This window comes from Pteropus alecto, unplaced genomic scaffold (assembly GCF_000325575.1).
Source record: "Pteropus alecto unplaced genomic scaffold, ASM32557v1 scaffold76, whole genome shotgun sequence".
NCBI lineage: Eukaryota > Metazoa > Chordata > Mammalia > Chiroptera > Pteropodidae > Pteropus > Pteropus alecto.
In genome coordinates, this window is record NW_006443138.1 from 8,356,023 (window position 1) to 8,364,964 (window position 8,942).

An 8,942-nucleotide genomic window follows, 5' to 3' on the forward strand; every position below is an offset into this window, starting at 1 on the left:
AGGGAGGGAAGGAAGAAAAGAAGGGAGGAAGAGAGGGAGGAAGAGAAGGAAGAGAATTTTTTATAAAGGTTTGCCTTGTTCATTTTTTTTTTTTTTTTGCACAACAAATCAACATAATAGTTGTATTATTATTAGCATAAATGAGTTACCCTGGACAGAAGTCAGGGCAGAGACAGAAAGTAGCATTTGAAATACAGTGACAAATCTTACACAGGTTTTCTATCACAACATCATGTGGCCGATGAATAGATACTGCTCAAGTTGTAAGGGGTAAAACACTCCCCGCCTCTCCCGCCCCACCATTATGTGAAAATTCTAACTGCACTACACTATGTTTCAAACTGATTACAGTTCAACCATTTTCATCAAGAAACAAAGACATATGGACAAAAGTCAAAGAACAAATTAAAGAAAACATTTTAGCTGTTAAAATGAACATAAATACACTCTGCTTTAATAAACTAATCAGATGTTCATCCGTACATTGCACATAGAATCACCGTCAATAGAGTAGAACTGCCAAGACTGAATCCTGGAAATCAATTAAAGGAAATGCTGACACTAAATTTATACACATTTTGGATGTATAGCATTAATCCTTTAATTCTCTTTAATTTCACACATCTGGTCCCGCTTTTTCTTCTTTTTTTTTTTTCATATATAAAGAAATACTAGTTAAGGTCATAAGCTTTGCATTGCTCCCTAAAGCAATACAGTTCCTTTGTAGTTGCTCAGGATGCAACTTTGCAAACACATGCCCTTTGTTGGGGCAACATATTCAGAAAAGTAGAAACTCATCACTTTGAGGAGGTATGGTTATAGTTATAAAAAACCTAGGAAATCAAAAACTCTAGTGTCAAAAGCCATGAACTCTAATTCACAATGCAAACCACTGGTAGCAAAGTATACATACACGACAGCCTTGATCACAGGTATACCACCACCTAAGCACTTTCTATATTGTAAGAAAGTTTCGTCTCTGGGGCGGGGGTGGAGTGGAACCCTGTATTTAACGTTAGTGTATGCATCTGTGATCCACTGATTGGGGATGAAAGTCTAGGGACCATAGATGCATTCGATCCTAATTCCAAGCTTTATCTAATAACAATCCCATCCTCGCAAGTGAGGAAGTTAGAAAAAAAACTCCCCCAAGATCCTGTTAATTTCATTACCTACTAATGAAGGAAGTGAATAGATTAGACCTAATTTAATTAGCTAAATGCCCTTACACTGCTTTTCTAGGGAAATGAGTTTTAAAAAGAGCCTCAGCCTGAAATTTATAAGGGTATCTTTCACAATGTTGTGCATATGGTAGTTCCATTAACAAGAAGCAACACGAGGCAATGAGGTGTTGGGATACCTGGCTTTCCCATTCAGTAGCTATGTAATGTTAAGAAGTTGGTTTAATTTCTCGGTGCCTTCATTTTCTAAATGGATAGGAATTATGTTTGTCTTGCTTTGTTCTGTACCCATAATGGTTTTTAAACCCAGTTACTGAAATGTATACAGGGCAGAAAATTATATTATAAAACTAATAATGTTAACTTGGAGTTATATCTCCTTCTATTTCTATTTTATTATTCCCATGCAGGGCACAACCATTACCAGGCAACCTAGACAGCTCAGTAGCACAGGCAAATATTAGCTTGATTGTCCGTCCAATATTAATGTCCACTGATGCAATTAATCAAGCTGGCAGAGCTGTCTGGGAAAACTAATGCCTACAAGGGGAAAATGGCATGGATCTGCTTCACAATGATTTCCTAGCAGCTCTCTTAGTTAGTGACTAAATCAAGGTTCAGCAAACTTTTCCTGTAAAGGGCGAGATAATAAATATTTTAGGCTTTGCAGGTCTTTCTTGAAGCTAAGTGCTGCCATTATATTGTACAAAAGCAGCCACCGACAATTAATAAACAAGACTGTGTTCCAATGAAACTTTATGCATGGATGCTGATATTTGAATTTCGTATAATTTTCATATATCACAAAATATTATCCTTTTAATTTTTTCCAACTATTTAAAAACGTGAAAACCATTCTTAGCTCTTGTGTATACAAAAGCAAGTGTTAGCCAGAATGTGGCCCAAAGGCCTTCGTATGCCAACTTCTAGATAAATGCTATGAAATTATAGAGGTTTTTCACCAGGGCTCTGATGAGATGTCTGTTTGAGTTATGTTGTGTGATTACTAATTGTTCTCAGCACTGATAACCCTTTGCAATGTGTGGTGATTATAACCACGGATCAGGGACACTGCACGAAGTGAATACACAGACAAAGAGAGAAAAAAAAATCTCATATGTGACACTGAGAGAAAGACAAGAAATGGAGTGCAACAGGTCCTAAGCCAGGTGGCAGGTGCTCTGATCTCTGATTCTGCTTTTGGTACAGAATCACCATGAGACTGGAGGAAAGATAAAGGCAGGAGCCCAGACACAACCAAAGCAATGCCATGCTAATGCCTGCACACAGAGCACAGCATTGTCTCCCATCGTTCAAGCTCCTCTAATGCTCCCAAACTGGTCTGACAGGCCTTGGAGGACCCCTGCCCACTGTGGATAGCAAAATTCTACCACATAAACTCAGTCTTACCTCTGACTTCCTTTGGAAATTGCAAATGCTTCTCAAAAAAAAAAATAACTCTACAAGTCACCAATGTTAGTGTGATGAGGTTATCTTACTCAGGGCCTGGAGCAAACAGGAACAGCAGGTTAGGGGTAGGGGCGATAAGCATTCAAGGAGGAAAAAGGTAGTCAAGAAGAAGAAGGAAGCACTCAAATGTTGCCAGTTTCCTAGTTCAGACTAAGTAGATCCTTGCCACTCATTCCATAGCATTCATTGGGCTCCTGATCAACTCAAAGTGCTTGGCAACCAGAATCCTTACCTTCATGATGCTTACAAACACAGAAATACGACTGAGGCATTCTTCCTGTGTTAATAATAGCTAATATTCGACTAAACGGTCAATTGTATTCTAGTAAGAAAGCCAAAGTTAATTGTGAATTTCGGAAGTATCCATTTTCTTGCAAAATAACCCATAATGAAATCCACAGTATAATGATACACTGAGCTGACTGCTTAGCGGATTCTTTTGCTTATGTTTTTTCCCACATTTGTAACCAGAATACATTGGTTATTCAATACTAATGTAATGGTTGTAATGGTTAATCGACCATGTGCAAGAAAAATACATAAGGGGAATAACCCCAATTTGAGTTTGGCAAGAATTCCTACCATTTGCTTCACTAATATCTTGCGGTGAGAACAAAGCTCAAGAAACTCTCTGTGGAACATTCAGCTCATTAAAATACACATCAATTACCACATTGCCACTAACGGTGTTGGAAAGACAGATCAAAATTGGTAATACCAGGGGTGAAATAAACTTTAGAGTTAGATGGGCCCAGATTTGAGTTCCAGCTTAGCCATCTAACAACGGTGTGACCTCAGGCAAGTGATATCATTCCCCAAGCCTCACATCCTCATCTGTAAAACATGGGCAGGAATTGTTACCCATAGGCTTGTTGTGAGCCTTCTAGGACATGCCGTCTAAAAGAGGGCTCGGCACAGCATCCGGTACAGAGCAGGCTTCCGATCAATGTCAGTCTCTCTTAAGAGACCAGATAATGCTAGTCTCTATTGGGAAGCCCTGTGAAGTCAGAACTGAACTCACAGTTACTGGCTTTCTGGTAAACTGAGGTTGTACAGCAATCCCCCTTCCCCAGTCACTGGGAGACCTGGATTCACTTTCCTGCCTCGAGTGTGCAGCCCTTGAGAAACAGATGTAGGGATTTTTTTTGGTGACTGAAGACTCAGCAGTGACTGTCTAAATCTGAATCCTGTCACCTACTGGCTATATGAACTTGCAAGTTTTTTTTAACCCTTTTTATGTCTCAGCGCTCTGCCTTTATAATCAGAATAATAGTAATACCTAATTCTTAGGCTCTCAGAGTCATTGTACAGAGGTTATAGTAGGGTTATGAAGAGAGCTAGCCTCACATAAAATGTTAGATTCTTCATAGAAGCTACAGTTAAGGGCAATTTCCAAGTACAAGGATTCCTTTAATGGGCTTCATCTCATATGACATAACAAGGATGATGCAGCCTCCACTCAGAATGTAAATTGAGAGGTGGGAGGATTCCTACAGGACTAGCCAAAGGAGCAAATCTAAAATGATACCATAAAAAGATTCCATTGGACTAAATTGTTTTTCTCTTCTTCCATAGTTTAGGGAAAAGGGACAAATGGTTATTAGCATAACTTTACAACAGAGATTTATTTAAATTTTAAAAAGCAAGCAAATAACTTTGAAGGTATAGCTTATATGTGTCTCCCCTCACCTAGAAAGAGGGTGACGAAGAACAGCACCTTGCACACTACAGTACTCAATAATGACTTCTTAAGTGAATAAACCTTGTTCTCTCTACTCATTTAGCTGACTCCCCTATATCTTCTCAATCTTTTAGCTTCACCATTTTTTTTCTATATCAATGTCTGGAATGCTAATAGTAGTTATAATGGCTAATTCTTACAAACTTACATAGGATATTACTGTTATTAAGACACACACACACACACACACACACACACACACATGTACCCACATACACACATATAACCTAAATTGGAAGATGGGTTCTGGCAAACTAGACTTAGGTCAAATCATGAAAGAATTTGTGTCAATTTTGTTTGCTTGGAAGTTTTGTTCAGTCAGGAGAAACGAACTTTTGCCAACTTAAGTCAAAGAGAACAGAAAAAAAGGAGACTACAGTTTATTGAAAGAATGTGGATAACTTTCAGAAGCAAAGAAAACATTTAAGAAGCATGTCTTTGAAAGAATCCAGGACAGTTAATTCAGGTAATAGGAGCAAATGGACAATCTTCTTAGAGAGCTTTAACCTACCGTATGGGTCAGCAACAAAATCTACGCTATGTACCTGAAGCCAATCGCCTCCACTAATTTCAATCCTTTCTTCTCTTTACTCAAAATTAAAAATCTCCAGGAGAGACTTGGTCTACCTTGGCCAGGGGAGCACAGGGCTTCTTACATAACAGTTTTATTGGCCTGCAGTCATTGAGATCTGGGTATATCCCCCAAACTATCATCAATTATATGGCTCCCAGGAGAACTGAAGAAGGTATTCCACAGGCAAAAGGAGACGCAAGAGTCTTGTATCCTCTTCCAAGGAGTTTAGACTTTATCCTATAGGCAGAGAAAAACCTATAGGATAGGAATGACCCATCTTATATTCTCTCTGGGAGCACAAGACACTCTGAAAACTATAACAAATAAGATCAGAAAATGAAAGTCATATAGCTTTGTGTCTAGGTTACAATACATGTCATAAAATTCTCATGACATTTATTAATGGGCAATATCACAGGATGTTAGAAAGAGGAGTAAAATTAGAAAGCATTTAGTGAATCTAGTTTTATTTTACAGGTAATTATACAGAGTCTCAGAGTCTGTGGTTTTCTCTAGGTGACAAGTCTATTTGTCAGCAGTTAGGACTAATTTTCCTTGGTCATGATCATGTCCAGCCATTGTGATAAAAGCCCATATTAAAATACCTTTCTTCATTAAAGTATTGTGCTCTAACATATATTCTATGGTGCCTTGGATTATGTCTGCAGTATACATAATATAAGGCATTTCTCCCACCATTACTTAGGAAGCTGGAGAAATAATGGTGTCTACCATTATTTCACTGTTTCATTTATTTAGCAAGGAACTAGTAAGTCTCAGGCACTGTATTGACTGAAGGTACAAAGATAATAGCAATGATATTGATAATAATAACATTAATAAAAATATTAGCAATCACTTATATAGCGCTTACTAGGTGCCAGATAATATTCTGAGTGCTTTTCACATGTTAATTCATTTGTTCCTTATAAAAACTTGTGAGTTGAAATGGAGAATGATTACTGATGGAATTTAGGTTTCTTTTAGGGATGATAAAGATATTCTAAAATTAAATGGTGGGGATAGTTGCACAACTTTGTAAATATACTAGAAAACACTGACTTGTACATTTTAAGTGGGTGAATTTTCTAGTATCTGAATTATATTTCAATAAAACCGTTAAAAATTAAAAATAAAACTCAGGAGATAGATTATTAGCCCCACTATGCAAATGAGTAATCTGAGGCACAGAGAAGTTACATCATTTGTCCAAGGTCACAAAGCTGATAAGTGATAGAGCTGTGATTCAAATCCAGGCAGTCAGATACAGAGTCTGTATATTAAAAAATATACAGTCTCTGACCTGGAAGAACTCGCAATCTGGAGCATCTTTACAAACGTGAGGCATAAATTTGTATCTAAATTTGTCTATCCGTTAAACACACTCTTGGAGGGAAATAAAGGGAAAATATGTAAAGAAAAGCCGATAGATAACAGAGTGCCGGATATCTGCAGATGTGCCATCACTTCTAAAGCCTGATTCTGCTTCTGATGATGATGTGATCAGGAAAAAGTATCAAAGAATAAGTTACATTAGGAAAGAAAGCGAAGAGAGCAGTTTAGTCATTGACCATTAACATGGCAAGCTAAAGTTGCTCTATGTGTGCGTGTGTCTGTGCATGTGTGTGCGTGTGAGAATGTAGATGTGTCTGTTGGAAAACCTCCCTCCAGGAAGTTGTGCTCTTTCTTCATTGTTTGCCCAGGACCTGATGGACACATTGGAGATATATGGATAATGATGAATGAATGACTGTCAACTAGTTTAAGAGTAGCTTAAATTGATCTCCAACTTCCTGTTTAGATTGGCTCAAGTCTAAACCATAAAAAGAAGAAAAAAGTCCATATAATCTGAAGTATGCAGACATTAAATGACTAACAAATTAGTCACTTAGATAGCACCTGATGTTAATGAAGTTATAGCTCCAACTCTATACAGGTGCAATTCTCACACAATCTTTTTCGAAAACACAAACTATAGTTGTCTTGAAAATGCATTTAACTGGTTATGAAAAGGACTGGGTAAGAGAAAATGGGTGACCGGGTTCACATTCTGTTTTACTATAGGAAAGACTCACAGTGCATTCCTACTGATGGTATGCTAAGGAAAAAGTATTTCCTTAAATAGCATATATATGCAACCTGTTAATACAACCAAAATTCAGCAAGCAGAAATAAAAAACACTGAAACAAGTTCTATAACCTGGCAGAGACTGCTCTAAATTCTACTCCATGGCATTTATACACATGCACTGTCCTAATGGCTGAATAAATAAAAGATGATCTATTATACTGAAGGAGCTCATGGTATAAGTGTTTCTACCTCCTCAAAATTTGTATAATTTCTGTATTATCACTTAGTTAAATCTCTTTACATTGGATAACAAATTACGAATGTTATACTCTCCAGGTCCCAAATATGACTAATCTCATCTGTGAAAAACAAAAAGAGCCACATAAAATCACAAAGGTATATTTTCTTACTAGAGTTCAAACGAAAAGCTCCATTTATCACTTAAATGGCAAAATAAAATACATTTTAAATAGGGTAATAAATCCCAAATAATTTATACTTGGCTATTGAATGTCCAAAGGAAAAGATACCTTCTCTACTCGGATCCAATTCCTCCATCCTTCACGAACTTTATACGTTCTTCTGTTAGCTAATTTATGGTATGTATTAGAGGCAGGAGAACTAAGTGATTAAGAGCTAGGTTATCCATATAATGCGTTATCCAAATCAGAGCACTTCTGAGAGTGAACAAAGTCACAATAATTACACCAGCACAAAAACAGTAACCTAGGACTATCTTGAGCAAATTAAGACATATGGTCACCCTATAAAAGCTTGTGCTCAGAGGTCAGAGTTTGCTAGTGGGCAAAGAGAAACAATTGAAAGCTTTTGAGTAGCATTGTTAAATGATCAGAATGCCAAGGAACTTAGTATAAAAGTGGGTTATGGCCGCATGGGAGCAGAGAGAGGTTAAGGATAGGAAAGTCAAAGACATTCTTATGGCACTAGGAAAGAAATAACAAGAAGCCAGGCTAGGATGGTGGCCAAGAAAAGGTAAGAGATCAGGCAGCTAAAGAAGTCAGACAGGTTGTAAAATTAGTCTAAGTAGTTAGAAAATACTGAACACATCTCAAGGGATTTAACAGTGAAGGTCAAGCACAGCAGAAAACTTGCCAGTAGGAGAAACCAAGGAGAGCTCAGATTCTAAGGCAAAGGCTATTTGCTCCCTATCCATTTTCGTATTTCTTGTTCATGTGAGTGCTATGATTACAGGTATGTGCTTCATCCCAAGAATTGGAGGTCCTAAGAAAATGTCACCAACAATTGCTCCAGACACCACTTGGTGGCACCAGTACCCTGAAATGATTGAATGCAACCTGCTCTGGATCTCAGCACTGGAAATCCTAGACTCATAAAGGTCATCAGCCAATCCTCAAGTTCGATATTTTTGCCATGATTATCTTTTCCCAGAACTTTCACATCTTCTTTATCTTTTTCTGTGGAGATCCTGACAACTAGAAGATGAAAATATTTTATTTTAATAAAATCTTGTTATTTCAAAAATTCCTCTGCATGTGTATACATATATAATTTTGCATAAATGTGACTATGTCCTTCATACCAAATTTTTCTTATGTTAGTCTTTTCCTTTTTCATTTATCTTCCTCACCTTCCACCATAATTCCTCCCACCCCTTCCAGATAATCCATCTTAACGACCTAGTATATATCCCTCTATCTTTGCTTCCATCATCACACAACCTTAAATAAATGTGTGTATTTATAAATCATAGAGAAAGAAATATATAATGCTTTTTGATCAATGATTTATAAAATGAGCTCATAAAATTACTCTTCTATATATCCTGCTTTTCTCCCTCAACAATATCTGGTGGTAATCCTTCTGAGCATTGCTCCATTCACTCTTTTGGGAAGTTATATAATATTCTATGGCATATACATACCT

General features: G+C 37.2%; 1 long non-coding RNA gene across 1 annotated transcript in view; it reads left to right on the forward strand.

Moving 5' to 3' along the window:
* LOC112472261 overlaps positions 1-8,483 on the forward strand; it is a 48,798-nt gene extending 40,315 nt beyond the window's left edge. The window contains exon 3 of the long non-coding RNA XR_003043594.1: positions 8,250-8,483. This is a non-coding gene — a long non-coding RNA (uncharacterized LOC112472261). The remainder of the gene's footprint in view (positions 1-8,249) is intronic.
* The last annotated feature ends 459 nt before the right edge of the window (positions 8,484-8,942 follow it).